This window comes from Phyllobates terribilis, unplaced genomic scaffold, assembly GCF_046119375.1.
Source record: "Phyllobates terribilis strain yellow unplaced genomic scaffold, ASM4611937v1 Scaffold_40__1_contigs__length_11209783, whole genome shotgun sequence".
NCBI classification, from domain to species: domain Eukaryota; kingdom Metazoa; phylum Chordata; class Amphibia; order Anura; family Dendrobatidae; genus Phyllobates; species Phyllobates terribilis.
The window spans coordinates 8,682,147-8,710,028 of record NW_027362800.1 but is presented as its reverse complement, the minus strand read 5'-3'; the positions used below and the strand labels follow the sequence as shown (position 1 = coordinate 8,710,028).

Here is a 27,882-nt window from a genome sequence, read left to right as displayed (position 1 = left end):
TTGGAGCTTTCACCTAAATAACTACAGGTGGTGAGCTAAGCTGCACAATATAATTGACCTTTCAGTATATTGTTGCACACACACCATCTATTTAGCAAATGCCCTTGTTATCAACAGCAGCCTTTTAAACTCACCTGAGCTAACAGGTATGTGAGCTGGTTACTCTGCTGCGCTTAAAATTTCTTTTTTGGTTTGCTACAATGCCTTTTCTGAAACGTTGTCTCCCTCTGCTGGAACACTGACTTCTTTCATTTAATGCCTGCAGACTATAAAAGAGAAACCAACCCAAAAAGTTTGGTTGATTAGTCTGTGGCATTCTTTTAAACTGTTGCTTATGGCGGTCTCTGTGAGCTTCTCAGTGACATTCAGCCATCCAGGTATCCCGCCTGCAGTAGACGGAATGTGGCAATGGAACGCTGGCTGCGCGTGTCATAATAGGCTCTGAGCCTTTATATACCTGCGCACAGCAGCAGCCACCTTCAGTCTGCTGCTGGACAGCCAGCAGCAGCAGCAGCAGGAGAGGTAATTAATCAGCAACCCTCCTGCTAAGGGTAGACAGCTGCTCGTTCCACCCCCCCCCCGCCTTAATTGGTTCTCCTCCCTTCCAACGGTGTTGAGGCGGGTGGGAACAGCCGGGGGTTGAGGGTACTGTGCTAAAAGAGGTGGAGTTATGCAGATCTAAAACGCGTGGATTGCAGCAGCAGCAAGCCGAAAAGTGCAGACATGTGAGGGATCTAGAGGTTGACAGCATGTCTTCTTAACGGGAGTCCAGGTGGCCATCTCCACAAATGGACTTTTCAGAATCCTTGGGTGGCACCGTAGTCGGAAACCAATTCTGGTTATCGCTTCTCGGCCTTTTGGCTAAGATCAAGTGTAGTATCTGTTCTTATCAGTTTAATATCTGATACGTCCCCTATCTGGGGACCAAATATTAAATGGATTTTTAGAACAGGGAGATGGAAAAAGAGCTTGCTCTGTCCACTCCACGCATTGACCTGGTATTGCAGTATCTCCAGGACCGGTGCACCCCTTCTTTAATGCAGTTTCTAAAATCAGAAAGAATTGAATTCAATGCTTTTTGTTCATTTTGCTTGTTTGTCGGATTTTGGGATGGACTCTTTGGCTTTGCTTTTCTTCTCCTCATTGGATTTTTCATGTTAAAAGTTGCAGAAGCCAGATGACAAGCTCATTTTGGTTCAACTTCAGCAACTGTGCATTGCATTGCCATGTAATGTAATGTAATGCAATGCTATCTATCTAGCTCTCCCTCTATACTTCCTTTTGGATAAACAGACATATTAGGCAAGCATTTTGGAGCTTTCACCTAAATAACTACAGGTGGTGAGATAAGCTGCACAATATAATTGACCTTTCAGTATATTGTTGCACACACCATCTATTTAGCAAATGCCCTTGTTATCAACAGCAGCCTTTTAAACTCACCTGAGCTAACAGGTATGTGAGCTGGTTACTCTGCTGCGCTTAAAATTTCTTTTTTGGTTTGCTACAATGCCTTTTCTGAAACGTTGTCTCCCTCTGCTGGAACACTGACTTCTTTCATTTAATGCCTGCAGACTATAAAAGAGAAACCAACCCAAAAAGTTTGGTTGATTAGTCTGTGGCAATCTTTTAAACTGTTGCTTATGGCGGTCTCTGTGAGCTTCTCAGTGACATTCAGCCATCCAGGTATCCCGCCTGCAGTAGACGGAATGTGGCAATGGAACGCTGGCTGCGCGTGTCATAATAGGCTCTGAGCCTTTATATACCTGCGCACAGCAGCAGCCACCTTCAGTCTGCTGCTGGACAGCCAGCAGCAGCAGCAGCAGGAGAGGTAATTAATCAGCAACCCTCCTGCTAAGGGTAGACAGCTGCTCGTTCCACCCCCCCCCGCCTTAATTGGTTCTCCTCCCTTCCAACGGTGTTGAGGCGGGTGGGAACAGCCGGGGGTTGAGGGTACTGTGCTAAAAGAGGTGGAGTTATGCAGATCTAAAACGCGTGGATTGCAGCAGCAGCAAGCCGAAAAGTGCAGGCATGTGAGGGATCTAGAGGTTGACAGCATGTCTTCTTAACGGGAGTCCAGGTGGCCATCTCCACAAATGGACTTTTCAGAATCCTTGGGTGGCACCGTAGTCGGAAACCAATTCTGGTTATCGCTTCTCGGCCTTTTGGCTAAGATCAAGTGTAGTATCTGTTCTTATCAGTTTAATATCTGATACGTCCCCTATCTGGGGACCATATATTAAATGGATTTTTAGAACAGGGAGATGGAAAAAGAGCTTGCTCTGTCCACTCCACGCATTGACCTGGTATTGCAGTATCTCCAGGACCGGTGCACCCCTTCTTTAATGCAGTTTCTAAAATCAGAAAGAATTGAATTCAATGCTTTTTGTTCATTTTGCTTGTTTGTCGGATTTTGGGATGGACTCTTTGGCTTTGCTTTTCTTCTCCTCATTGGATTTTTCATGTTAAAAGTTGCAGAAGCCAGATGACAAGCTCATTTTGGTTCAACTTCAGCAACTGTGCATTGCATTGCCATGTAATGTAATGTAATGCAATGCTATCTATCTAGCTCTCCCTCTATACTTCCTTTTGGATAAACAGACATATTAGGCAAGCATTTTGGAGCTTTCACCTAAATAACTACAGGTGGTGAGATAAGCTGCACAATATAATTGACCTTTCAGTATATTGTTGCACACACACCATCTATTTAGCAAATGCCCTTGTTATCAACAGCAGCCTTTTAAACTCACCTGAGCTAACAGGTATGTGAGCTGGTTACTCTGCTGCGCTTAAAATTTCTTTTTTGGTTTGCTACAATGCCTTTTCTGAAACGTTGTCTCCCTCTGCTGGAACACTGACTTCTTTCATTTAATGCCTGCAGACTATAAAAGAGAAACCAACCCAAAAAGTTTGGTTGATTAGTCTGTGGCATTCTTTTAAACTGTTGCTTATGGCGGTCTCTGTGAGCTTCTCAGTGACATTCAGCCATCCAGGTATCCCGCCTGCAGTAGACGGAATGTGGCAATGGAACGCTGGCTGCGCGTGTCATAATAGGCTCTGAGCCTTTATATACCTGCGCACAGCAGCAGCCACCTTCAGTCTGCTGCTGGACAGCCAGCAGCAGCAGCAGCAGGAGAGGTAATTAATCAGCAACCCTCCTGCTAAGGGTAGACAGCTGCTCGTTCCACCCCCCCCCGCCTTAATTGGTTCTCCTCCCTTCTAACGGTGTTGAGGCGGGTGGGAACAGCCGGGGGTTGAGGGTACTGTGCTAAAAGAGGTGGAGTTATGCAGATCTAAAACGCGTGGATTGCAGCAGCAGCAAGCCGAAAGTGCAGGCATGTGAGGGATCTAGAGGTTGACAGCATGTCTTCTTAACGGGAGTCCAGGTGGCCATCTCCACAAATGGACTTTTCAGAATCCTTGGGAGGCACCGTAGTCGGAAACCAATTCTGGTTATCGCTTCTCGGCCTTTTGGCTAAGATCAAGTGTAGTATCTGTTCTTATCAGTTTAATATCTGATACGTCCCCTGTCTGGGGACCATATATTAAATGGATTTTTAGAACAGGGAGATGGAAAAAGAGCTTGCTCTGTCCACTCCACGCATTGACCTGGTATTGCAGTATCTCCAGGACCGGTGCACCCCTTCTTTAATGCAGTTTCTAAAATCAGAAAGAATTGAATTCAATGCTTTTTGTTCATTTTGCTTGTTTGTCGGATTTTGGGATGGACTCTTTGGCTTTGCTTTTCTTCTCCTCATTGGATTTTTCATGTTAAAAGTTGCAGAAGCCAGATGACAAGCTCATTTTGGTTCAACTTCAGCAACTGTGCATTGCATTGCCATGTAATGTAATGTAATGCAATGCTATCTATCTAGCTCTCCCTCTATACTTCCTTTTGGATAAACAGACATATTAGGCAAGCATTTTGGAGCTTTCACCTAAATAACTACAGGTGGTGAGATAAGCTGCACAATATAATTGACCTTTCAGTATATTGTTGCACACACACCATCTATTTAGCAAATGCCCTTGTTATCAACAGCAGCCTTTTAAACTCACCTGAGCTAACAGGTATGTGAGCTGGTTACTCTGCTGCGCTTAAAATTTCTTTTTTGGTTTGCTACAATGCCTTTTCTGAAACGTTGTCTCCCTCTGCTGGAACACTGACTTCTTTCATTTAATGCCTGCAGACTATAAAAGAGAAACCAACCCAAAAAGTTTGGTTGATTAGTCTGTGGCATTCTTTTAAACTGTTGCTTATGGCGGTCTCTGTGAGCTTCTCAGTGACATTCAGCCATCCAGGTATCCCGCCTGCAGTAGACGGAATGTGGCAATGGAACGCTGGCTGCGCGTGTCATAATAGGCTCTGAGCCTTTATATACCTGCGCACAGCAGCAGCCACCTTCAGTCTGCTGCTGGACAGCCAGCAGCAGCAGCAGCAGGAGAGGTAATTAATCAGCAACCCTCCTGCTAAGGGTAGACAGCTGCTCGTTCCACCCCCCCCCCCCCCCCCGCCTTAATTGGTTCTCCTCCCTTCCAACGGTGTTGAGGCGGGTGGGAACAGCCGGGGGTTGAGGGTACTGTGCTAAAAGAGGTGGAGTTATGCAGATCTAAAACGCGTGGATTGCAGCAGCAGCAAGCCGAAAAGTGCAGGCATGTGAGGGATCTAGAGGTTGACAGCATGTCTTCTTAACGGGAGTCCAGGTGGCCATCTCCACAAATGGACTTTTCAGAATCCTTGGGTGGCACCGTAGTCGGAAACCAATTCTGGTTATCGCTTCTCGGCCTTTTGGCTAAGATCAAGTGTAGTATCTGTTCTTATCAGTTTAATATCTGATACGTCCCCTATCTGGGGACCATATATTAAATGGATTTTTAGAACAGGGAGATGGAAAAAGAGCTTGCTCTGTCCACTCCACGCATTGACCTGGTATTGCAGTATCTCCAGGACCGGTGCACCCCTTCTTTAATGCAGTTTCTAAAATCAGAAAGAATTGAATTCAATGCTTTTTGTTCATTTTGCTTGTTTGTCGGATTTTGGGATAGACTCTTTGGCTTTGCTTTTCTTCTCCTCATTGGATTTTTCATGTTAAAAGTTGCAGAAGCCAGATGACAAGCTCATTTTGGTTCAACTTCAGCAACTGTGCATTGCATTGCCATGTAATGTAATGTAATGCAATGCTATCTATCTAGCTCTCCCTCTATACTTCCTTTTGGATAAACAGACATATTAGGCAAGCATTTTGGAGCTTTCACCTAAATAACTACAGGTGGTGAGATAAGCTGCACAATATAATTGACCTTTCAGTATATTGTTGCACACACACCATCTATTTAGCAAATGCCCTTGTTATCAACAGCAGCCTTTTAAACTCACCTGAGCTAACAGGTATGTGAGCTGGTTACTCTGCTGCGCTTAAAATTTCTTTTTTGGTTTGCTACAATGCCTTTTCTGAAACGTTGTCTCCCTCTGCTGGAACACTGACTTCTTTCATTTAATGCCTGCAGACTATAAAAGAGAAACCAACCCAAAAAGTTTGGTTGATTAGTCTGTGGCATTCTTTTAAACTGTTGCTTATGGCGGTCTCTGTGAGCTTCTCAGTGACATTCAGCCATCCAGGTATCCCGCCTGCAGTAGACGGAATGTGGCAATGGAACGCTGGCTGCGCGTGTCATAATAGGCTCTGAGCCTATATATACCTGCGCACAGCAGCAGCCACCTTCAGTCTGCTGCTGGACAGCCAGCAGCAGCAGCAGCAGGAGAGGTAATTAATCAGCAACCCTCCTGCTAAGGGTAGACAGCTGCTCGTTCCACCCCTCCCCCCCGCCTTAATTGGTTCTCCTCCCTTCCAACGGTGTTGAGGCGGGTGGGAACAGCCGGGGGTTGAGGGTACTGTGCTAAAAGAGGTGGAGTTATGCAGATCTAAAACGCGTGGATTGCAGCAGCAGCAAGCCGAAAAGTGCAGGCATGTGAGGGATCTAGAGGTTGACAGCATGTCTTCTTAACGGGAGTCCAGGTGGCCATCTCCACAAATGGACTTTTCAGAATCCTTGGGTGGCACCGTAGTCGGAAACCAATTCTGGTTATCGCTTCTCGGCCTTTTGGCTAAGATCAAGTGTAGTATCTGTTCTTATCAGTTTAATATCTGATACGTCCCCTATCTGGGGACCATATATTAAATGGATTTTTAGAACAGGGAGATGGAAAAAGAGCTTGCTCTGTCCACTCCACGCATTGACCTGGTATTGCAGTATCTCCAGGACCGGTGCACCCCTTCTTTAATGCAGTTTCTAAAATCAGAAAGAATTGAATTCAATGCTTTTTGTTCATTTTGCTTGTTTGTCGGATTTTGGGATGGACTCTTTGGCTTTGCTTTTCTTCTCCTCATTGGATTTTTCATGTTAAAAGTTGCAGAAGCCAGATGACAAGCTCATTTTGGTTCAACTTCAGCAACTGTGCATTGCATTGCCATGTAATGTAATGTAATGCAATGCTATCTATCTAGCTCTCCCTCTATACTTCCTTTTGGATAAACAGACATATTAGGCAAGCATTTTGGAGCTTTCACCTAAATAACTACAGGTGGTGAGATAAGCTGCACAATATAATTGACCTTTCAGTATATTGTTGCACACACACCATCTATTTAGCAAATGCCCTTGTTATCAACAGCAGCCTTTTAAACTCACCTGAGCTAACAGGTATGTGAGCTGGTTACTCTGCTGCGCTTAAAATTTCTTTTTTGGTTTGCTACAATGCCTTTTCTGAAACGTTGTCTCCCTCTGCTGGAACACTGACTTCTTTCATTTAATGCCTGCAGACTATAAAAGAGAAACCAACCCAAAAAGTTTGGTTGATTAGTCTGTGGCATTCTTTTAAACTGTTGCTTATGGCGGTCTCTGTGAGCTTCTCAGTGACATTCAGCCATCCAGGTATCCCGCCTGCAGTAGACGGAATGTGGCAATGGAACGCTGGCTGCGCGTGTCATAATAGGCTCTGAGCCTTTATATACCTGCGCACAGCAGCAGCCACCTTCAGTCTGCTGCTGGACAGCCAGCAGCAGCAGCAGCAGGAGAGGTAATTAATCAGCAACCCTCCTGCTAAGGGTAGACAGCTGCTCGTTCCACCCCCCCCCCCGCCTTAATTGGTTCTCCTCCCTTCCAACGGTGTTGAGGCGGGTGGGAACAGCCGGGGGTTGAGGGTACTGTGCTAAAAGAGGTGGAGTTATGCAGATCTAAAATGCGTGGATTGCAGCAGCAGCAAGCCGAAAAGTGCTGGCATGTGAGGGATCTAGAGGTTGACAGCATGTCTTCTTAACGGGAGTCCAGGTGGCCATCTCCACAAATGGACTTTTCAGAATCCTTGGGTGGCACCGTAGTCGGAAACCAATTCTGGTTATCGCTTCTCGGCCTTTTGGCTAAGATCAAGTGTAGTATCTGTTCTTATCAGTTTAATATCTGATACGTCCCCTATCTGGGGACCATATATTAAATGGATTTTTAGAACAGGGAGATGGAAAAAGATCTTGCTCTGTCCACTCCACGCATTGACCTGGTATTGCAGTATCTCCAGGACCGGTGCACCCCTTCTTTAATGCAGTTTCTAAAATCAGAAAGAATTGAATTCAATGCTTTTTGTTCATTTTGCTTGTTTGTCGGATTTTGGGATGGACTCTTTGGCTTTGCTTTTCTTCTCCTCATTGGATTTTTCATGTTAAAAGTTGCAGAAGCCAGATGACAAGCTCATTTTGGTTCAACTTCAGCAACTGTGCATTGCATTGCCATGTAATGTAATGTAATGCAATGCTATCTATCTAGCTCTCCCTCTATACTTCCTTTTGGATAAACAGACATATTAGGCAAGCATTTTGGAGCTTTCACCTAAATAACTACAGGTGGTGAGATAAGCTGCACAATATAATTGACCTTTCAGTATATTGTTGCACACACACCATCTATTTAGCAAATGCCCTTGTTATCAACAGCAGCCTTTTAAACTCACCTGAGCTAACAGGTATGTGAGCTGGTTACTCTGCTGCGCTTAAAATTTCTTTTTTGGTTTGCTACAATGCCTTTTCTGAAACGTTGTCTCCCTCTGCTGGAACACTGACTTCTTTCATTTAATGCCTGCAGACTATAAAAGAGAAACCAACCCAAAAAGTTTGGTTGATTAGTCTGTGGCATTCTTTTAAACTGTTGCTTATGGCGGTCTCTGTGAGCTTCTCAGTGACATTCAGCCATCCAGGTATCCCGCCTGCAGTAGACGGAATGTGGCAATGGAACGCTGGCTGCGCGTGTCATAATAGGCTCTGAGCCTTTATATACCTGCGCACAGCAGCAGCCACCTTCAGTCTGCTGCTGGACAGCCAGCAGCAGCAGCAGCAGGAGAGGTAATTAATCAGCAACCCTCCTGCTAAGGGTAGACAGCTGCTCGTTCCACCCCCCCCCGCCTTAATTGGTTCTCCTCCCTTCCAACGGTGTTGAGGCGGGTGGGAACAGCCGGGGGTTGAGGGTACTGTGCTAAAAGAGGTGGAGTTATGCAGATCTAAAACGCGTGGATTGCAGCAGCAGCAAGCCGAAAAGTGCAGGCATGTGAGGGATCTAGAGGTTGACAGCATGTCTTCTTAACGGGAGTCCAGGTGGCCATCTCCACAAATGGACTTTTCAGAATCCTTGGGTGGCACCGTAGTCGGAAACCAATTCTGGTTATCGCTTCTCGGCCTTTTGGCTAAGATCAAGTGTAGTATCTGTTCTTATCAGTTTAATATCTGATACGTCCCCTATCTGGGGACCATATATTAAATGGATTTTTAGAACAGGGAGATGGAAAAAGATCTTGCTCTGTCCACTCCACGCATTGACCTGGTATTGCAGTATCTCCAGGACCGGTGCACCCCTTCTTTAATGCAGTTTCTAAAATCAGAAAGAATTGAATTCAATGCTTTTTGTTCATTTTGCTTGTTTGTCGGATTTTGGGATGGACTCTTTGGCTTTGCTTTTCTTCTCCTCATTGGATTTTTCATGTTAAAAGTTGCAGAAGCCAGATGACAAGCTCATTTTGGTTCAACTTCAGCAACTGTGCATTGCATTGCCATGTAATGTAATGTAATGCAATGCTATCTATCTAGCTCTCCCTCTATACTTCCTTTTGGATAAACAGACATATTAGGCAAGCATTTTGGAGCTTTCACCTAAATAACTACAGGTGGTGAGATAAGCTGCACAATATAATTGACCTTTCAGTATATTGTTGCACACACACCATCTATTTAGCAAATGCCCTTGTTATCAACAGCAGCCTTTTAAACTCACCTGAGCTAACAGGTATGTGAGCTGGTTACTCTGCTGCGCTTAAAATTTCTTTTTTGGTTTGCTACAATGCCTTTTCTGAAACGTTGTCTCCCTCTGCTGGAACACTGACTTCTTTCATTTAATGCCTGCAGACTATAAAAGAGAAACCAACCCAAAAAGTTTGGTTGATTAGTCTGTGGCATTCTTTTAAACTGTTGCTTATGGCGGTCTCTGTGAGCTTCTCAGTGACATTCAGCCATCCAGGTATCCCGCCTGCAGTAGACGGAATGTGGCAATGGAACGCTGGCTGCGCGTGTCATAATAGGCTCTGAGCCTTTATATACCTGCGCACAGCAGCAGCCACCTTCAGTCTGCTGCTGGACAGCCAGCAGCAGCAGCAGCAGGAGAGGTAATTAATCAGCAACCCTCCTGCTAAGGGTAGACAGCTGCTCGTTCCACCCCCCCCCGCCTTAATTGGTTCTCCTCCCTTCCAACGGTGTTGAGGCGGGTGGGAACAGCCGGGGGTTGAGGGTACTGTGCTAAAAGAGGTGGAGTTATGCAGATCTAAAACGCGTGGATTGCAGCAGCAGCAAGCCGAAAAGTGCAGGCATGTGAGGGATCTAGAGGTTGACAGCATGTCTTCTTAACGGGAGTCCAGGTGGCCATCTCCACAAATGGACTTTTCAGAATCCTTGGGTGGCACCGTAGTCGGAAACCAATTCTGGTTATCGCTTCTCGGCCTTTTGGCTAAGATCAAGTGTAGTATCTGTTCTTATCAGTTTAATATCTGATACGTCCCCTATCTGGGGACCATATATTAAATGGATTTTTAGAACAGGGAGATGGAAAAAGAGCTTGCTCTGTCCACTCCACGCATTGACCTGGTATTGCAGTATCTCCAGGACCGGTGCACCCCTTCTTTAATGCAGTTTCTAAAATCAGAAAGAATTGAATTCAATGCTTTTTGTTCATTTTGCTTGTTTGTCGGATTTTGGGATGGACTCTTTGGCTTTGCTTTTCTTCTCCTCATTGGATTTTTCATGTTAAAAGTTGCAGAAGCCAGATGACAAGCTCATTTTGGTTCAACTTCAGCAACTGTGCATTGCATTGCCATGTAATGTAATGTAATGCAATGCTATCTATCTAGCTCTCCCTCTATACTTCTTTTTGGATAAACAGACATATTAGGCAAGCATTTTGGAGCTTTCACCTAAATAACTACAGGTGGTGAGATAAGCTGCACAATATAATTGACCTTTCAGTATATATTGTTGCACACACACCATCTATTTAGCAAATGCCCTTGTTATCAACAGCAGCCTTTTAAACTCACCTGAGCTAACAGGTATGTGAGCTGGTTACTCTGCTGCGCTTAAAATTTCTTTTTTGGTTTGCTACAATGCCTTTTCTGAAACGTTGTCTCCCTCTGCTGGAACACTGACTTCTTTCATTTAATGCCTGCAGACTATAAAAGAGAAACCAACCCAAAAAGTTTGGTTGATTAGTCTGTGGCATTCTTTTAAACTGGTGCTTATGGCGGTCTCTGTGAGCTTCTCAGTGACATTCAGCCATCCAGGTATCCCGCCTGCAGTAGACGGAATGTGGCAATGGAACGCTGGCTGCGCGTGTCATAATAGGCTCTGAGCCTTTATATACCTGCGCACAGCAGCAGCCACCTTCAGTCTGCTGCTGGACAGCCAGCAGCAGCAGCAGCAGGAGAGGTAATTAATCAGCAACCCTCCTGCTAAGGGTAGACAGCTGCTCGTTCCACCCCCCCCCGCCTTAATTGGTTCTCCTCCCTTCCAACGGTGTTGAGGCGGGTGGGAACAGCCGGGGGTTGAGGGTACTGTGCTAAAAGAGGTGGAGTTATGCAGATCTAAAACGCGTGGATTGCAGCAGCAGCAAGCCGAAAAGTGCAGGCATGTGAGGGATCTAGAGGTTGACAGCATGTCTTCTTAACGGGAGTCCAGGTGGCCATCTCCACAAATGGACTTTTCAGAATCCTTGGGTGGCACCGTAGTCGGAAACCAATTCTGGTTATCGCTTCTCGGCCTTTTGGCTAAGATCAAGTGTAGTATCTGTTCTTATCAGTTTAATATCTGATACGTCCCCTATCTGGGGACCATATATTAAATGGATTTTTAGAACAGGGAGATGGAAAAAGAGCTTGCTCTGTCCACTCCACGCATTGACCTGGTATTGCAGTATCTCCAGGACCGGTGCACCCCTTCTTTAATGCAGTTTCTAAAATCAGAAAGAATTGAATTCAATGCTTTTTGTTCATTTTGCTTGTTTGTCGGATTTTGGGATGGACTCTTTGGCTTTGCTTTTCTTCTCCTCATTGGATTTTTCATGTTAAAAGTTGCAGAAGCCAGATGACAAGCTCATTTTGGTTCAACTTCAGCAACTGTGCATTGCATTGCCATGTAATGTAATGTAATGCAATGCTATCTATCTAGCTCTCCCTCTATACTTCTTTTTGGATAAACAGACATATTAGGCAAGCATTTTGGAGCTTTCACCTAAATAACTACAGGTGGTGAGATAAGCTGCACAATATAATTGACCTTTCAGTATATATTGTTGCACACACACCATCTATTTAGCAAATGCCCTTGTTATCAACAGCAGCCTTTTAAACTCACCTGAGCTAACAGGTATGTGAGCTGGTTACTCTGCTGCGCTTAAAATTTCTTTTTTGGTTTGCTACAATGCCTTTTCTGAAACGTTGTCTCCCTCTGCTGGAACACTGACTTCTTTCATTTAATGCCTGCAGACTATAAAAGAGAAACCAACCCAAAAAGTTTGGTTGATTAGTCTGTGGCATTCTTTTAAACTGGTGCTTATGGCGGTCTCTGTGAGCTTCTCAGTGACATTCAGCCATCCAGGTATCCCGCCTGCAGTAGACGGAATGTGGCAATGGAACGCTGGCTGCGCGTGTCATAATAGGCTCTGAGCCTTTATATACCTGCGCACAGCAGCAGCCACCTTCAGTCTGCTGCTGGACAGCCAGCAGCAGCAGCAGCAGGAGAGGTAATTAATTAGCAACACTCCTGCTAAGGGTAGACAGCTGCTCGTTCCACCCCCCCCCCGCCTTAATTGGTTCTCCTCCCTTCCAACGGTGTTGAGGCGGGTGGGAACAGCCGGGGGTTGAGGGTACTGTGCTAAAAGAGGTGGAGTTATGCAGATCTAAAACGCGTGGATTGCAGCAGCAGCAAGCCGAAAAGTGCAGGCATGTGAGGGATCTAGAGGTTGACAGCATGTCTTCTTAACGGGAGTCAAGGTGGCCATCTCCACAAATGGACTTTTCAGAATCCTTGGGTGGCACCGTAGTCGGAAACAAATTCTGGTTATCGCTTCTCGGCCTTTTGGCTAAGATCAAGTGTAGTATCTGTTCTTATCAGTTTAATATCTGATACGTCCCCTATCTGGGGACCATATATTAAATGGATTTTTAGAACAGGGAGATGGAAAAAGAGCTTGCTCTGTCCACTCCACGCATTGACCTGGTATTGCAGTATCTCCAGGACCGGTGCACCCCTTCTTTAATGCAGTTTCTAAAATCAGAAAGAATTGAATTCAATGCTTTTTGTTCATTTTGCTTGTTTGTCGGATTTTGGGATGGACTCTTTGGCTTTGCTTTTCTTCTCCTCATTGGATTTTTCATGTTAAAAGTTGCAGAAGCCAGATGACAAGCTCATTTTGGTTCAACTTCAGCAACTGTGCATTGCATTGCCATGTAATGTAATGTAATGCAATGCTATCTATCTAGCTCTCCCTCTATACTTCCTTTTGGATAAACAGACATATTAGGCAAGCATTTTGGAGCTTTCACCTAAATAACTACAGGTGGTGAGATAAGCTGCACAATATAATTGACCTTTCAGTATATTGTTGCACACACACCATCTATTTAGCAAATGCCCTTGTTATCAACAGCAGCCTTTTAAACTCACCTGAGCTAACAGGTATGTGAGCTGGTTACTCTGCTGCGCTTAAAATTTCTTTTTTGGTTTGCTACAATGCCTTTTCTGAAACGTTGTCTCCCTCTGCTGGAACACTGACTTCTTTCATTTAATGCCTGCAGACTATAAAAGAGAAACCAACCCAAAAAGTTTGGTTGATTAGTCTGTGGCATTCTTTTAAACTGTTGCTTATGGCGGTCTCTGTGAGCTTCTCAGTGACATTCAGCCATCCAGGTATCCCGCCTGCAGTAGACGGAATGTGGCAATGGAACGCTGGCTGCGCGTGTCATAATAGGCTCTGAGCCTTTATATACCTGCGCACAGCAGCAGCCACCTTCAGTCTGCTGCTGGACAGCCAGCAGCAGCAGCAGCAGGAGAGGTAATTAATCAGCAACCCTCCTGCTAAGGGTAGACAGCTGCTCGTTCAACCCCCCCCCCGCCTTAATTGGTTCTCCTCCCTTCCAACGGTGTTGAGGCGGGTGGGAACAGCCGGGGGTTGAGGGTACTGTGCTAAAAGAGGTGGAGTTATGCAGATCTAAAACGCGTGGATTGCAGCAGCAGCAAGCCGAAAAGTGCAGGCATGTGAGGGATCTAGAGGTTGACAGCATGTCTTCTTAACGGGAGTCCAGGTGGCCATCTCCACAAATGGACTTTTCAGAATCCTTGGGTGGCACCGTAGTCGGAAACCAATTCTGGTTATCGCTTCTCGGCCTTTTGGCTAAGATCAAGTGTAGTATCTGTTCTTATCAGTTTAATATCTGATACGTCCCCTATCTGGGGACCATATATTAAATGGATTTTTAGAACAGGGAGATGGAAAAAGAGCTTGCTCTGTCCACTCCACGCATTGACCTGGTATTGCAGTATCTCCAGGACCGGTGCACCCCTTCTTTAATGCAGTTTCTAAAATCAGAAAGAATTGAATTCAATGCTTTTTGTTCATTTTGCTTGTTTGTCGGATTTTGGGATGGACTCTTTGGCTTTGCTTTTCTTCTCCTCATTGGATTTTTCATGTTAAAAGTTGCAGAAGCCAGATGACAAGCTCATTTTGGTTCAACTTCAGCAACTGTGCATTGCATTGCCATGTAATGTAATGTAATGCAATGCTATCTATCTAGCTCTCCCTCTATACTTCCTTTTGGATAAACAGACATATTAGGCAAGCATTTTGGAGCTTTCACCTAAATAACTACAGGTGGTGAGATAAGCTGCACAATATAATTGACCTTTCAGTATATTGTTGCACACACACCATCTATTTAGCAAATGCCCTTGTTATCAACAGCAGCCTTTTAAACTCACCTGAGCTAACAGGTATGTGAGCTGGTTACTCTGCTGCGCTTAAAATTTCTTTTTTGGTTTGCTACAATGCCTTTTCTGAAACGTTGTCTCCCTCTGCTGGAACACTGACTTCTTTCATTTAATGCCTGCAGACTATAAAAGAGAAACCAACCCAAAAAGTTTGGTTGATTAGTCTGTGGCATTCTTTTAAACTGTTGCTTATGGCGGTCTCTGTGAGCTTCTCAGTGACATTCAGCCATCCAGGTATCCCGCCTGCAGTAGACGGAATGTGGCAATGGAACGCTGGCTGCGCGTGTCATAATAGGCTCTGAGCCTTTATATACCTGCGCACAGCAGCAGCCACCTTCAGTCTGCTGCTGGACAGCCAGCAGCAGCAGCAGCAGGAGAGGTAATTAATCAGCAACCCTCCTGCTAAGGGTAGACAGCTGCTCGTTCCACCCCCCCCCCCGCCTTAATTGGTTCTCCTCCCTTCCAACGGTGTTGAGGCGGGTGGGAACAGCCGGGGGTTGAGGGTACTGTGCTAAAAGAGGTGGAGTTATGCAGATCTAAAACGCGTGGATTGCAGCAGCAGCAAGCCGAAAAGTGCAGGCATGTGAGGGATCTAGAGGTTGACAGCATGTCTTCTTAACGGGAGTCCAGGTGGCCATCTCCACAAATGGACTTTTCAGAATCCTTGGGTGGCACCGTAGTCGGAAACCAATTCTGGTTATCGCTTCTCGGCCTTTTGGCTAAGATCAAGTGTAGTATCTGTTCTTATCAGTTTAATATCTGATACGTCCCCTATCTGGGGACCATATATTAAATGGATTTTTAGAACAGGGAGATGGAAAAAGAGCTTGCTCTGTCCACTCCACGCATTGACCTGGTATTGCAGTATCTCCAGGACCGGTGCACCCCTTCTTTAATGCAGTTTCTAAAATCAGAAAGAATGGAATTCAATGCTTTTTGTTCATTTTGCTTGTTTGTCGGATTTTGGGATGGACTCTTTGGCTTTGCTTTTCTTCTCCTCATTGGATTTTTCATGTTAAAAGTTGCAGAAGCCAGATGACAAGCTCATTTTGGTTCAACTTCAGCAACTGTGCATTGCATTGCCATGTAATGTAATGTAATGCAATGCTATCTATCTAGCTCTCCCTCTATACTTCCTTTTGGATAAACAGACATATTAGGCAAGCATTTTGGAGCTTTCACCTAAATAACTACAGGTGGTGAGATAAGCTGCACAATATAATTGACCTTTCAGTATATTGTTGCACACACACCATCTATTTAGCAAATGCCCTTGTTATCAACAGCAGCCCTTTAAACTCACCTGAGCTAACAGGTATGTGAGCTGGTTACTCTGCTGCGCTTAAAATTTCTTTTTTGGTTTGCTACAATGCCTTTTCTGAAACGTTGTCTCCCTCTGCTGGAACACTGACTTCTTTCATTTAATGCCTGCAGACTATAAAAGAGAAACCAACCCAAAAAGTTTGGTTGATTAGTCTGTGGCATTCTTTTAAACTGTTGCTTATGGCGGTCTCTGTGAGCTTCTCAGTGACATTCAGCCATCCAGGTATCCCGCCTGCAGTAGACGGAATGTGGCAATGGAACGCTGGCTGCGCGTGTCATAATAGGCTCTGAGCCTTTATATACCTGCGCACAGCAGCAGCCACCTTCAGTCTGCTGCTGGACAGCCAGCAGCAGCAGCAGCAGGAGAGGTAATTAATCAGCAACCCTCCTGCTAAGGGTAGACAGCTGCTCGTTCCACCCCCCCCCCCCGCCTTAATTGGTTCTCCTCCCTTCCAACGGTGTTGAGGCGGGTGGGAACAGCCGGGGGTTGAGGGTACTGTGCTAAAAGAGGTGGAGTTATGCAGATCTAAAACGCGTGGATTGCAGCAGCAGCAAGCCGAAAAGTGCAGGCATGTGAGGGATCTAGAGGTTGACAGCATGTCTTCTTAACGGGAGTCCAGGTGGCCATCTCCACAAATGGACTTTTCAGAATCCTTGGGTGGCACCGTAGTCGGAAACCAATTCTGGTTATCGCTTCTCGGCCTTTTGGCTAAGATCAAGTGTAGTATCTGTTCTTATCAGTTTAATATCTGATACGTCCCCTATCTGGGGACCATATATTAAATGGATTTTTAGAACAGGGAGATGGAAAAAGAGCTTGCTCTGTCCACTCCACGCATTGACCTGGTATTGCAGTATCTCCAGGACCGGTGCACCCCTTCTTTAATGCAGTTTCTAAAATCAGAAAGAATTGAATTCAATGCTTTTTGTTCATTTTGCTTGTTTGTCGGATTTTGGAATGGACTCTTTGGCTTTGCTTTTCTTCTCCTCATTGGATTTTTCATGTTAAAAGTTGCAGAAGCCAGATGACAAGCTCATTTTGGTTCAACTTCAGCAACTGTGCATTGCATTGCCATGTAATGTAATGTAATGCAATGCTATCTATCTAGCTCTCCCTCTATACTTCCTTTTGGATAAACAGACATATTAGGCAAGCATTTTGGAGCTTTCACCTAAATAACTACAGGTGGTGAGATAAGCTGCACAATATAATTGACCTTTCAGTATATTGTTGCACACACACCATCTATTTAGCAAATGCCCTTGTTATCAACAGCAGCCTTTTAAACTCACCTGAGCTAACAGGTATGTGAGCTGGTTACTCTGCTGCGCTTAAAATTTCTTTTTTGGTTTGCTACAATGCCTTTTCTGAAACGTTGTCTCCCTCTGCTGGAACACTGACTTCTTTCATTTAATGCCTGCAGACTATAAAAGAGAAACCAACCCAAAAAGTTTGGTTGATTAGTCTGTGGCATTCTTTTAAACTGTTGCTTATGGCGGTCTCTGTGAGCTTCTCAGTGACATTCAGCCATCCAGGTATCCCGCCTGCAGTAGACGGAATGTGGCAATGGAACGCTGGCTGCGCGTGTCATAATAGGCTCTGAGCCTTTATATACCTGCGCACAGCAGCAGCCACCTTCAGTCTGCTGCTGGACAGCCAGCAGCAGCAGCAGCAGGAGAGGTAATTAATCAGCAACCCTCCTGCTAAGGGTAGACAGCTGCTCGTTCCACCCCCCCCCCGCCTTAATTGGTTCTCCTCCCTTCCAACGGTGTTGAGGCGGGTGGGAACAGCCGGGGGTTGAGGGTACTGTGCTAAAAGAGGTGGAGTTATGCAGATCTAAAACGCGTGGATTGCAGCAGCAGCAAGCCGAAAAGTGCAGGCATGTGAGGGATCTAGAGGTTGACAGCATGTCTTCTTAACGGGAGTCCAGGTGGCCATCTCCACAAATGGACTTTTCAGAATCCTTGGGTGGCACCGTAGTCGGAAACCAATTCTGGTTATCGCTTCTCGGCCTTTTGGCTAAGATCAAGTGTAGTATCTGTTCTTATCAGTTTAATATCTGATACGTCCCCTATCTGGGGACCATATATTAAATGGATTTTTAGAACAGGGAGATGGAAAAAGAGCTTGCTCTGTCCACTCCACGCATTGACCTGGTATTGCAGTATCTCCAGGACCGGTGCACCCCTTCTTTAATGCAGTTTCTAAAATCAGAAAGAATTGAATTCAATGCTTTTTGTTCATTTTGCTTGTTTGTCGGATTTTGGGATGGACTCTTTGGCTTTGCTTTTCTTCTCCTCATTGGATTTTTCATGTTAAAAGTTGCAGAAGCCAGATGACAAGCTCATTTTGGTTCAACTTCAGCAACTGTGCATTGTATTGCCATGTAATGTAATGTAATGCAATGCTATCTATCTAGCTCTCCCTCTATACTTCCTTTTGGATAAACAGACATATTAGGCAAGCATTTTGGAGCTTTCACCTAAATAACTACAGGTGGTGAGATAAGCTGCACAATATAATTGACCTTTCAGTATATTGTTGCACACACACCATCTATTTAGCAAATGCCCTTGTTATCAACAGCAGCCTTTTAAACTCACCTGAGCTAACAGGTATGTGAGCTGGTTACTCTGCTGCGCTTAAAATTTCTTTTTTGGTTTGCTACAATGCCTTTTCTGAAACGTTGTCTCCCTCTGCTGGAACACTGACTTCTTTCATTTAATGCCTGCAGACTATAAAAGAGAAACCAACCCAAAAAGTTTGGTTGATTAGTCTGTGGCATTCTTTTAAACTGTTGCTTATGGCGGTCTCTGTGAGCTTCTCAGTGACATTCAGCCATCCAGGTATCCCGCCTGCAGTAGACGGAATGTGGCAATGGAACGCTGGCTGCGCGTGTCATAATAGGCTCTGAGCCTTTATATACCTGCGCACAGCAGCAGCCACCTTCAGTCTGCTGCTGGACAGCCAGCAGCAGCAGCAGCAGGAGAGGTAATTAATCAGCAACCCTCCTGCTAAGGGTAGACAGCTGCTCGTTCCACCCCCCCCCCGCCTTAATTGGTTCTCCTCCCTTCCAACGGTGTTGAGGCGGGTGGGAACAGCCAGGGGTTGAGGGTACTGTGCTAAAAGAGGTGGAGTTATGCAGATCTAAAACGCGTGGATTGCAGCAGCAGCAAGCCGAAAAGTGCAGGCATGTGAGGGATCTAGAGGTTGACAGCATGTCTTCTTAACGGGAGTCCAGGTGGCCATCTCCACAAATGGACTTTTCAGAATCCTTGGGTGGCACCGTAGTCGGAAACCAATTCTGGTTATCGCTTCTCGGCCTTTTGGCTAAGATCAAGTGTAGTATCTGTTCTTATCAGTTTAATATCTGATACGTCCCCTATCTGGGGACCATATATTAAATGGATTTTTAGAACAGGGAGATGGAAAAAGAGCTTGCTCTGTCCACTCCACGCATTGACCTGGTATTGCAGTATCTCCAGGACCGGTGCACCCCTTCTTTAATGCAGTTTCTAAAATCAGAAAGAATTGAATTCAATGCTTTTTGTTCATTTTGCTTGTTTGTCGGATTTTGGGATGGACTCTTTGGCTTTGCTTTTCTTCTCCTCATTGGATTTTTCATGTTAAAAGTTGCAGAAGCCAGATGACAAGCTCATTTTGGTTCAACTTCAGCAACTGTGCATTGCATTGCCATGTAATGTAATGTAATGCAATGCTATCTATCTAGCTCTCCCTCTATACTTCCTTTTGGATAAACAGACATATTAGGCAAGCATTTTGGAGCTTTCACCTAAATAACTACAGGTGGTGAGATAAGCTGCACAATATAATTGACCTTTCAGTATATTGTTGCACACACACCATCTATTTAGCAAATGCCCTTGTTATCAACAGCAGCCTTTTAAACTCACCTGAGCTAACAGGTATGTGAGCTGGTTACTCTGCTGCGCTTAAAATTTCTTTTTTGGTTTGCTACAATGCCTTTTCTGAAACTTTGTCTCCCTCTGCTGGAACACTGACTTCTTTCATTTAATGCCTGCAGACTATAAAAGAGAAACCAACCCAAAAAGTTTGGTTGATTAGTCTGTGGCATTCTTTTAAACTGTTGCTTATGGCGGTCTCTGTGAGCTTCTCAGTGACATTCAGCCATCCAGGTATCCCGCCTGCAGTAGACGGAATGTGGCAATGGAACGCTGGCTGCGCGTGTCATAATAGGCTCTGAGCCTTTATATACCTGCGCACAGCAGCAGCCACCTTCAGTCTGCTGCTGGACAGCCAGCAGCAGCAGCAGCAGGAGAGGTAATTAATCAGCAACCCTCCTGCTAAGGGTAGACAGCTGCTCGTTCCACCCCCCCCCCCCCGCCTCAATTGGTTCTCCTCCCTTCCAACGGTGTTGAGGCGGGTGGGAACAGCCGGGGGTTGAGGGTACTGTGCTAAAAGAGGTGGAGTTATGCAGATCTAAAACGCGTGGATTGCAGCAGCAGCAAGCCGAAAAGTGCAGGCATGTGAGGGATCTAGAGGTTGACAGCATGTCTTCTTAACGGGAGTCCAGGTGGCCATCTCCACAAATGGACTTTTCAGAATCCTTGGGTGGCACCGTAGTTGGAAACCAATTCTGGTTATCGCTTCTCGGCCTTTTGGCTAAGATCAAGTGTAGTATCTGTTCTTATCAGTTTAATATCTGATACGTCCCCTATCTGGGGACCATATATTAAATGGATTTTTAGAACAGGGAGATGGAAAAAGAGCTTGCTCTGTCCACTCCACGCATTGACCTGGTATTGCAGTATCTCCAGGACCGGTGCACCCCTTCTTTAATGCAGTTTCTAAAATCAGAAAGAATTGAATTCAATGCTTTTTGTTCATTTTGCTTGTTTGTCGGATTTTGGGATGGACTCTTTGGCTTTGCTTTTCTTCTCCTCATTGGATTTTTCATGTTAAAAGTTGCAGAAGCCAGATGACAAGCTCATTTTGGTTCAACTTCAGCAACTGTGCATTGCATTGCCATGTAATGTAATGTAATGCAATGCTATCTATCTAGCTCTCCCTCTATACTTCCTTTTGGATAAACAGACATATTAGGCAAGCATTTTGGAGCTTTCACCTAAATAACTACAGGTGGTGAGATAAGCTGCACAATATAATTGACCTTTCAGTATATTGTTGCACACACACCATCTATTTAGCAAATGCCCTTGTTATCAACAGCAGCCTTTTAAACTCACCTGAGCTAACAGGTATGTGAGCTGGTTACTCTGCTGCGCTTAAAATTTCTTTTTTGGTTTGCTACAATGCCTTTTCTGAAACGTTGTCTCCCTCTGCTGGAACACTGACTTCTTTCATTTAATGCCTGCAGACTATAAAAGAGAAACCAACCCAAAAAGTTTGGTTGATTAGTCTGTGGCATTCTTTTAAACTGTTGCTTATGGCGGTCTCTGTGAGCTTCTCAGTGACATTCAGCCATCCAGGTATCCCGCCTGCAGTAGACGGAATGTGGCAATGGAACGCTGGCTGCGCGTGTCATAATAGGCTCTGAGCCTTTATATACCTGCGCACAGCAGCAGCCACCTTCAGTCTGCTGCTGGACAGCCAGCAGCAGCAGCAGCAGGAGAGGTAATTAATCAGCAACCCTCCTGCTAAGGGTAGACAGCTGCTCGTTCCACCCCCCCCCGCCTTAATTGGTTCTCCTCCCTTCCAACGGTGTTGAGGCGGGTGGGAACAGCCGGGGGTTGAGGGTACTGTGCTAAAAGAGGTGGAGTTATGCAGATCTAAAACGCGTGGATTGCAGCAGCAGCAAGCCGAAAAGTGCAGGCATGTGAGGGATCTAGAGGTTGACAGCATGTCTTCTTAACGGGAGTCCAGGTGGCCATCTCCACAAATGGACTTTTCAGAATCCTTGGGTGGCACCGTAGTCGGAAACCAATTCTGGTTATCGCTTCTCGGCCTTTTGGCTAAGATCAAGTGTAGTATCTGTTCTTATCAGTTTAATATCTGATACGTCCCCTATCTGGGGACCATATATTAAATGGATTTTTAGAACAGGGAGATGGAAAAAGAGCTTGCTCTGTCCACTCCACGCATTGACCTGGTATTGCAGTATCTCCAGGACCGGTGCACCCCTTCTTTAATGCAGTTTCTAAAATCAGAAAGAATTGAATTCAATGCTTTTTGTTCATTTTGCTTGTTTGTCGGATTTTGGGATGGACTCTTTGGCTTTGCTTTTCTTCTCCTCATTGGATTTTTCATGTTAAAAGTTGCAGAAGCCAGATGACAAGCTCATTTTGGTTCAACTTCAGCAACTGTGCATTGCATTGCCATGTAATGTAATGTAATGCAATGCTATCTATCTAGCTCTCCCTCTATACTTCCTTTTGGATAAACAGACATATTAGGCAAGCATTTTGGAGCTTTCACCTAAATAACTACAGGTGGTGAGATAAGCTGCACAATATAATTGACCTTTCAGTATATTGTTGCACACACACCATCTATTTAGCAAATGCCCTTGTTATCAACAGCAGCCTTTTAAACTCACCTGAGCTAACAGGTATGTGAGCTGGTTACTCTGCTGCGCTTAAAATTTCTTTTTTGGTTTGCTACAATGCCTTTTCTGAAACGTTGTCTCCCTCTGCTGGAACACTGACTTCTTTCATTTAATGCCTGCAGACTATAAAAGAGAAACCAACCCAAAAAGTTTGGTTGATTAGTCTGTGGCATTCTTTTAAACTGTTGCTTATGGCGGTCTCTGTGAGCTTCTCAGTGACATTCAGCCATCCAGGTATCCCGCCTGCAGTAGACGGAATGTGGCAATGGAACGCTGGCTGCGCGTGTCATAATAGGCTCTGAGCCTTTATATACCTGCGCACAGCAGCAGCCACCTTCAGTCTGCTGCTGGACAGCCAGCAGCAGCAGCAGGAGAGGTAATTAATCAGCAACCCTCCTGCTAAGGGTAGACAGCTGCTCGTTCCACCCCCCCCCCCCCCCGCCTCAATTGGTTCTCCTCCCTTCCAACGGTGTTGAGGCGGGTGGGAACAGCCGGGGGTTGAGGGTACTGTGCTAAAAGAGGTGGAGTTATGCAGATCTAAAACGCGTGGATTGCAGCAGCAGCAAGCCGAAAAGTGCAGGCATGTGAGGGATCTAGAGGTTGACAGCATGTCTTCTTAACGGGAGTCCAGGTGGCCATCTCCACAAATGGACTTTTCAGAATCCTTGGGTGGCACCGTAGTTGGAAACCAATTCTGGTTATCGCTTCTCGGCCTTTTGGCTAAGATCAAGTGTAGTATCTGTTCTTATCAGTTTAATATCTGATACGTCCCCTATCTGGGGACCATATATTAAATGGATTTTTAGAACAGGGAGATGGAAAAAGAGCTTGCTCTGTCCACTCCACGCATTGACCTGGTATTGCAGTATCTCCAGGACCGGTGCACCCCTTCTTTAATGCAGTTTCTAAAATCAGAAAGAATTGAATTCAATGCTTTTTGTTCATTTTGCTTGTTTGTCGGATTTTGGGATGGACTCTTTGGCTTTGCTTTTCTTCTCCTCATTGGATTTTTCATGTTAAAAGTTGCAGAAGCCAGATGACAAGCTCATTTTGGTTCAACTTCAGCAACTGTGCATTGCATTGCCATGTAATGTAATGTAATGCAATGCTATCTATCTAGCTCTCCCTCTATACTTCCTTTTGGATAAACAGACATATTAGGCAAGCATTTTGGAGCTTTCACCTAAATAACTACAGGTGGTGAGATAAGCTGCACAATATAATTGACCTTTCAGTATATTGTTGCACACACACCATCTATTTAGCAAATGCCCTTGTTATCAACAGCAGCCTTTTAAACTCACCTGAGCTAACAGGTATGTGAGCTGGTTACTCTGCTGCGCTTAAAATTTCTTTTTTGGTTTGCTACAATGCCTTTTCTGAAACGTTGTCTCCCTCTGCTGGAACACTGACTTCTTTCATTTAATGCCTGCAGACTATAAAAGAGAAACCAACCCAAAAAGTTTGGTTGATTAGTCTGTGGCATTCTTTTAAACTGTTGCTTATGGCGGTCTCTGTGAGCTTCTCAGTGACATTCAGCCATCCAGGTATCCCGCCTGCAGTAGACGGAATGTGGCAATGGAACGCTGGCTGCGCGTGTCATAATAGGCTCTGAGCCTTTATATACCTGCGCACAGCAGCAGCCACCTTCAGTCTGCTGCTGGACAGCCAGCAGCAGCAGCAGCAGGAGAGGTAATTAATCAGCAACCCTCCTGCTAAGGGTAGACAGCTGCTCGTTCCACCCCCCCCCCCGCCTTAATTGGTTCTCCTCCCTTCCAACGGTGTTGAGGCGGGTGGGAACAGCCGGGGGTTGAGGGTACTGTGCTAAAAGAGGTGGAGTTATGCAGATCTAAAACGCGTGGATTGCAGCAGCAGCAAGCCGAAAAGTGCAGGCATGTGAGGGATCTAGAGGTTGACAGCATGTCTTCTTAACGGGAGTCCAGGTGGCCATCTCCACAAATGGACTTTTCAGAATCCTTGGGTGGCACCGTAGTCGGAAACCAATTCTGGTTATCGCTTCTCGGCCTTTTGGCTAAGATCAAGTGTAGTATCTGTTCTTATCAGTTTAATATCTGATACGTCCCCTATCTGGGGACCATATATTAAATGGATTTTTAGAACAGGGAGATGGAAAAAGAGCTTGCTCTGTCCACTCCACGCATTGACCTGGTATTGCAGTATCTCCAGGACCGGTGCACCCCTTCTTTAATGCAGTTTCTAAAATCAGAAAGAATTGAATTCAATGCTTTTTGCTCATTTTGCTTGTTTGTCGGATTTTGGGATGGACTCTTTGGCTTTGCTTTTCTTCTCCTCATTGGATTTTTCATGTTAAAAGTTGCAGAAGCCATATGACAAGCTCATTTTGGTTCAACTTCAGCAACTGTGCATTGCATTGCCATGTAATGTAATGTAATGCAATGCTATCTATCTAGCTCTCCCTCTATACTTCCTTTTGGATAAACAGACATATTAGGCAAGCATTTTGGAGCTTTCACCTAAATAACTACAGGTGGTGAGATAAGCTGCACAATATAATTAACCTTTCAGTATATTGTTGCACACACACCATCTAATTAGCAAATGCCCTTGTTATCAACAGCGGCCTTTTAAACTCACCTGAGCTAACAGGTATGTGAGCTGGTTACTCTGCTGCGCTTAAAATTTCTTTTTTGGTTTGCTACAATGCCTTTTCTGAAACGTTGTCTCCCTCTGCTGGAACACTGACTTCTTTCATTTAATGCCTGCAGACTATAAAAGAGAAACCAACCCAAAAAGTTTGGTTGATTAGTCTGTGGCATTCTTTTAAACTGTTGCTTATGGCGGTCTCTGTGAGCTTCTCAGTGACATTCAGCCATCCAGGTATCCCGCCTGCAGTAGACGGAATGTGGCAATGGAACGCTGGCTGCGCGTGTCATAATAGGCTCTGAGCCTTTATATACCTGCGCACAGCAGCAGCCACCTTCAGTCTGCTGCTGGACAGCCAGCAGCAGCAGCAGCAGGAGAGGTAATTAATCAGCAACCCTCCTGCTAAGGGTAGACAGCTGCTCGTTCCACCCCCCCCCCCGCCTTAATTGGTTCTCCTCCCTTCCAACGGTGTTGAGGCGGGTGGGAACAGCCGGGGGTTGAGGGTACTGTGCTAAAAGAGGTGGAGTTATGCAGATCTAAAACGCGTGGATTGCAGCAGCAGCAAGCCGAAAAGTGCAGGCATGTGAGGGATCTAGAGGTTGACAGCATGTCTTCTTAACGGGAGTCCAGGTGGCCATCTCCACAAATGGACTTTTCAGAATCCTTGGGTGGCACCGTAGTCGGAAACCAATTCTGGTTATCGCTTCTCGGCCTTTTGGCTAAGATCAAGTGTAGTATCTGTTCTTATCAGTTTAATATCTGATACGTCCCCTATCTGGGGACCATATATTAAATGGATTTTTAGAACAGGGAGATGGAAAAAGAGCTTGCTCTGTCCACTCCACGCATTGACCTGGTATTGCAGTATCTCCAGGACCGGTGCACCCCTTCTTTAATGCAGTTTCTAAAATCAGAAAGAATTGAATTCAATGCTTTTTGTTCATTTTGCTTGTTTGTCGGATTTTGGGATGGACTCTTTGGCTTTGCTTTTCTTCTCCTCATTGGATTTTTCATGTTAAAAGTTGCAGAAGCCAGATGACAAGCTCATTTTGGTTCAACTTCAGCAACTGTGCATTGCATTGCCATGTAATGTAATGTAATGCAATGCTATCTATCTAGCTCTCCCTCTATACTTCCTTTTGGATAAACAGACATATTAGGCAAGCATTTTGGAGCTTTCACCTAAATAACTACAGGTGGTGAGATAAGCTGCACAATATAATTGACCTTTCAGTATATTGTTGCACACACACCATCTATTTAGCAAATGCCCTTGTTATCAACAGCAGCCTTTTAAACTCACCTGAGCTAACAGGTATGTGAGCTGGTTACTCTGCTGCGCTTAAAATTTCTTTTTTGGTTTGCTACAATGCCTTTTCTGAAACGTTGTCTCCCTCTGCTGGAACACTGACTTCTTTCATTTAATGCCTGCAGACTATAAAAGAGAAACCAACCCAAAAAGTTTGGTTGATTAGTCTGTGGCATTCTTTTAAACTGTTGCTTATGGCGGTCTCTGTGAGCTTCTCAGTGACATTCAGCCATCCAGGCATCCCGCATGCAGTAGACGGAATGTGGCAATGGAACGCTGGCTGCGCGTGTCATAATAGGCTCTGAGCCTTTATATACCTGCGCACAGCAGCAGCCACCTTCAGTCTGCTGCTGGACAGCCAGCAGCAGCAGCAGCAGGAGAGGTAATTAATCAGCAACCCTCCTGCTAAGGGTAGACAGCTGCTCGTTCCACCCCCCCCCCCGCCTTAATTGGTTCTCCTCCCTTCCAACGGTGTTGAGGCGGGTGGGAACAGCCGGGGGTTGAGGGTACTGTGCTAAAAGAGGTGGAGTTATGCAGATCTAAAACGCGTGGATTGCAGCAGCAGCAAGCCGAAAAGTGCAGGCATGTGAGGGATCTAGAGGTTGACAGCATGTCTTCTTAACGGGAGTCCAGGTGGCCATCTCCACAAATGGACTTTTCAGAATCCTTGGGTGGCACCGTAGTCGGAAACCAATTCTGGTTATCGCTTCTCGGCCTTTTGGCTAAGATCAAGTGTAGTATCTGTTCTTATCAGTTTAATATCTGATACGTCCCCTATCTGGGGACCATATATTAAATGGATTTTTAGAACAGGGAGATGGAAAAAGAGCTTGCTCTGTCCACTCCACGCATTGACCTGGTATTGCAGTATCTCCAGGACCGGTGCACCCCTTCTTTAATGCAGTTTCTAAAATCAGAAAGAATTGAATTCAATGCTTTTTGTTCATTTTGCTTGTTTGTCGGATTTTGGGATGGACTCTTTGGCTTTGCTTTTCTTCTCCTCATTGGATTTTTCATGTTAAAAGTTGCAGAAGCCAGATGACAAGCTCATTTTGGTTCAACTTCAGCAACTGTGCATTGCATTGCCATGTAATGTAATGTAATGCAATGCTATCTATCTAGCTCTCCCTCTATACTTCCTTTTGGATAAACAGACATATTAGGCAAGCATTTTGGAGCTTTCACCTAAATAACTACAGGTGGTGAGATAAGCTGCACAATATAATTGACCTTTCAGTATATTGTTGCACACACACCATCTATTTAGCAAATGCCCTTGTTATCAACAGCAGCCTTTTAAACTCACCTGAGCTAACAGGTATGTGAGCTGGTTACTCTGCTGCGCTTAAAATTTCTTTTTTGGTTTGCTACAATGCCTTTTCTGAAACGTTGTCTCCCTCTGCTGGAACACTGACTTCTTTCATTTAATGCCTGCAGACTATAAAAGAGAAACCAACCCAAAAAGTTTGGTTGATTAGTCTGTGGCATTCTTTTAAACTGTTGCTTA

The 27,882-nt window shown here is 45.1% G+C and overlaps 21 non-coding genes across 21 annotated transcripts; all 21 read left to right on the top strand.

The window, feature by feature from the left end:
* The first annotated feature begins 841 nt into the window (after positions 1–841).
* Positions 842–1,032, top strand: LOC141191176 (U2 spliceosomal RNA). The gene has a single exon (XR_012265175.1). It is a non-coding gene; the product is annotated as a U2 spliceosomal RNA (small nuclear RNA).
* Positions 1,033–2,149: 1,117 nt separating this feature from the next.
* Positions 2,150–2,340, top strand: LOC141189760 (U2 spliceosomal RNA). Its single transcript, XR_012263806.1, has one exon. It is a non-coding gene; the product is annotated as a U2 spliceosomal RNA (small nuclear RNA).
* A 1,118-nt stretch (positions 2,341–3,458) lies between these two features.
* LOC141184623 (U2 spliceosomal RNA) lies at positions 3,459–3,649 on the top strand. Its single transcript, XR_012259361.1, has one exon. It is a non-coding gene; the product is annotated as a U2 spliceosomal RNA (small nuclear RNA).
* Positions 3,650–4,776: 1,127 nt separating this feature from the next.
* On the top strand, positions 4,777–4,967 carry LOC141189757 (U2 spliceosomal RNA). Its single transcript, XR_012263804.1, has one exon. It is a non-coding gene; the product is annotated as a U2 spliceosomal RNA (small nuclear RNA).
* A 1,122-nt stretch (positions 4,968–6,089) lies between these two features.
* LOC141189756 (U2 spliceosomal RNA) lies at positions 6,090–6,280 on the top strand. Its single transcript, XR_012263803.1, has one exon. It is a non-coding gene; the product is annotated as a U2 spliceosomal RNA (small nuclear RNA).
* A 1,121-nt stretch (positions 6,281–7,401) lies between these two features.
* On the top strand, positions 7,402–7,592 carry LOC141185382 (U2 spliceosomal RNA). The gene has a single exon (XR_012260050.1). It is a non-coding gene; the product is annotated as a U2 spliceosomal RNA (small nuclear RNA).
* Positions 7,593–8,711: 1,119 nt separating this feature from the next.
* On the top strand, positions 8,712–8,902 carry LOC141185380 (U2 spliceosomal RNA). The gene has a single exon (XR_012260048.1). It is a non-coding gene; the product is annotated as a U2 spliceosomal RNA (small nuclear RNA).
* Positions 8,903–10,021: 1,119 nt separating this feature from the next.
* On the top strand, positions 10,022–10,212 carry LOC141189755 (U2 spliceosomal RNA). The gene has a single exon (XR_012263802.1). It is a non-coding gene; the product is annotated as a U2 spliceosomal RNA (small nuclear RNA).
* A 1,121-nt stretch (positions 10,213–11,333) lies between these two features.
* On the top strand, positions 11,334–11,524 carry LOC141189754 (U2 spliceosomal RNA). The gene has a single exon (XR_012263801.1). It is a non-coding gene; the product is annotated as a U2 spliceosomal RNA (small nuclear RNA).
* A 1,122-nt stretch (positions 11,525–12,646) lies between these two features.
* Positions 12,647–12,837, top strand: LOC141189753 (U2 spliceosomal RNA). Its single transcript, XR_012263800.1, has one exon. It is a non-coding gene; the product is annotated as a U2 spliceosomal RNA (small nuclear RNA).
* Positions 12,838–13,957: 1,120 nt separating this feature from the next.
* On the top strand, positions 13,958–14,148 carry LOC141189751 (U2 spliceosomal RNA). Its single transcript, XR_012263798.1, has one exon. It is a non-coding gene; the product is annotated as a U2 spliceosomal RNA (small nuclear RNA).
* Positions 14,149–15,269: 1,121 nt separating this feature from the next.
* LOC141189750 (U2 spliceosomal RNA) lies at positions 15,270–15,460 on the top strand. The gene has a single exon (XR_012263797.1). It is a non-coding gene; the product is annotated as a U2 spliceosomal RNA (small nuclear RNA).
* A 1,122-nt stretch (positions 15,461–16,582) lies between these two features.
* On the top strand, positions 16,583–16,773 carry LOC141189749 (U2 spliceosomal RNA). Its single transcript, XR_012263796.1, has one exon. It is a non-coding gene; the product is annotated as a U2 spliceosomal RNA (small nuclear RNA).
* Positions 16,774–17,893: 1,120 nt separating this feature from the next.
* LOC141189748 (U2 spliceosomal RNA) lies at positions 17,894–18,084 on the top strand. Its single transcript, XR_012263795.1, has one exon. It is a non-coding gene; the product is annotated as a U2 spliceosomal RNA (small nuclear RNA).
* A 1,120-nt stretch (positions 18,085–19,204) lies between these two features.
* LOC141189747 (U2 spliceosomal RNA) lies at positions 19,205–19,395 on the top strand. The gene has a single exon (XR_012263794.1). It is a non-coding gene; the product is annotated as a U2 spliceosomal RNA (small nuclear RNA).
* A 1,123-nt stretch (positions 19,396–20,518) lies between these two features.
* Positions 20,519–20,709, top strand: LOC141189746 (U2 spliceosomal RNA). Its single transcript, XR_012263793.1, has one exon. It is a non-coding gene; the product is annotated as a U2 spliceosomal RNA (small nuclear RNA).
* Positions 20,710–21,828: 1,119 nt separating this feature from the next.
* LOC141189745 (U2 spliceosomal RNA) lies at positions 21,829–22,019 on the top strand. Its single transcript, XR_012263792.1, has one exon. It is a non-coding gene; the product is annotated as a U2 spliceosomal RNA (small nuclear RNA).
* Positions 22,020–23,141: 1,122 nt separating this feature from the next.
* LOC141189744 (U2 spliceosomal RNA) lies at positions 23,142–23,332 on the top strand. Its single transcript, XR_012263791.1, has one exon. It is a non-coding gene; the product is annotated as a U2 spliceosomal RNA (small nuclear RNA).
* A 1,121-nt stretch (positions 23,333–24,453) lies between these two features.
* Positions 24,454–24,644, top strand: LOC141189743 (U2 spliceosomal RNA). The gene has a single exon (XR_012263790.1). It is a non-coding gene; the product is annotated as a U2 spliceosomal RNA (small nuclear RNA).
* A 1,121-nt stretch (positions 24,645–25,765) lies between these two features.
* On the top strand, positions 25,766–25,956 carry LOC141189742 (U2 spliceosomal RNA). Its single transcript, XR_012263789.1, has one exon. It is a non-coding gene; the product is annotated as a U2 spliceosomal RNA (small nuclear RNA).
* Positions 25,957–27,077: 1,121 nt separating this feature from the next.
* LOC141189740 (U2 spliceosomal RNA) lies at positions 27,078–27,268 on the top strand. Its single transcript, XR_012263787.1, has one exon. It is a non-coding gene; the product is annotated as a U2 spliceosomal RNA (small nuclear RNA).
* Positions 27,269–27,882: the final 614 nt, after the last annotated feature.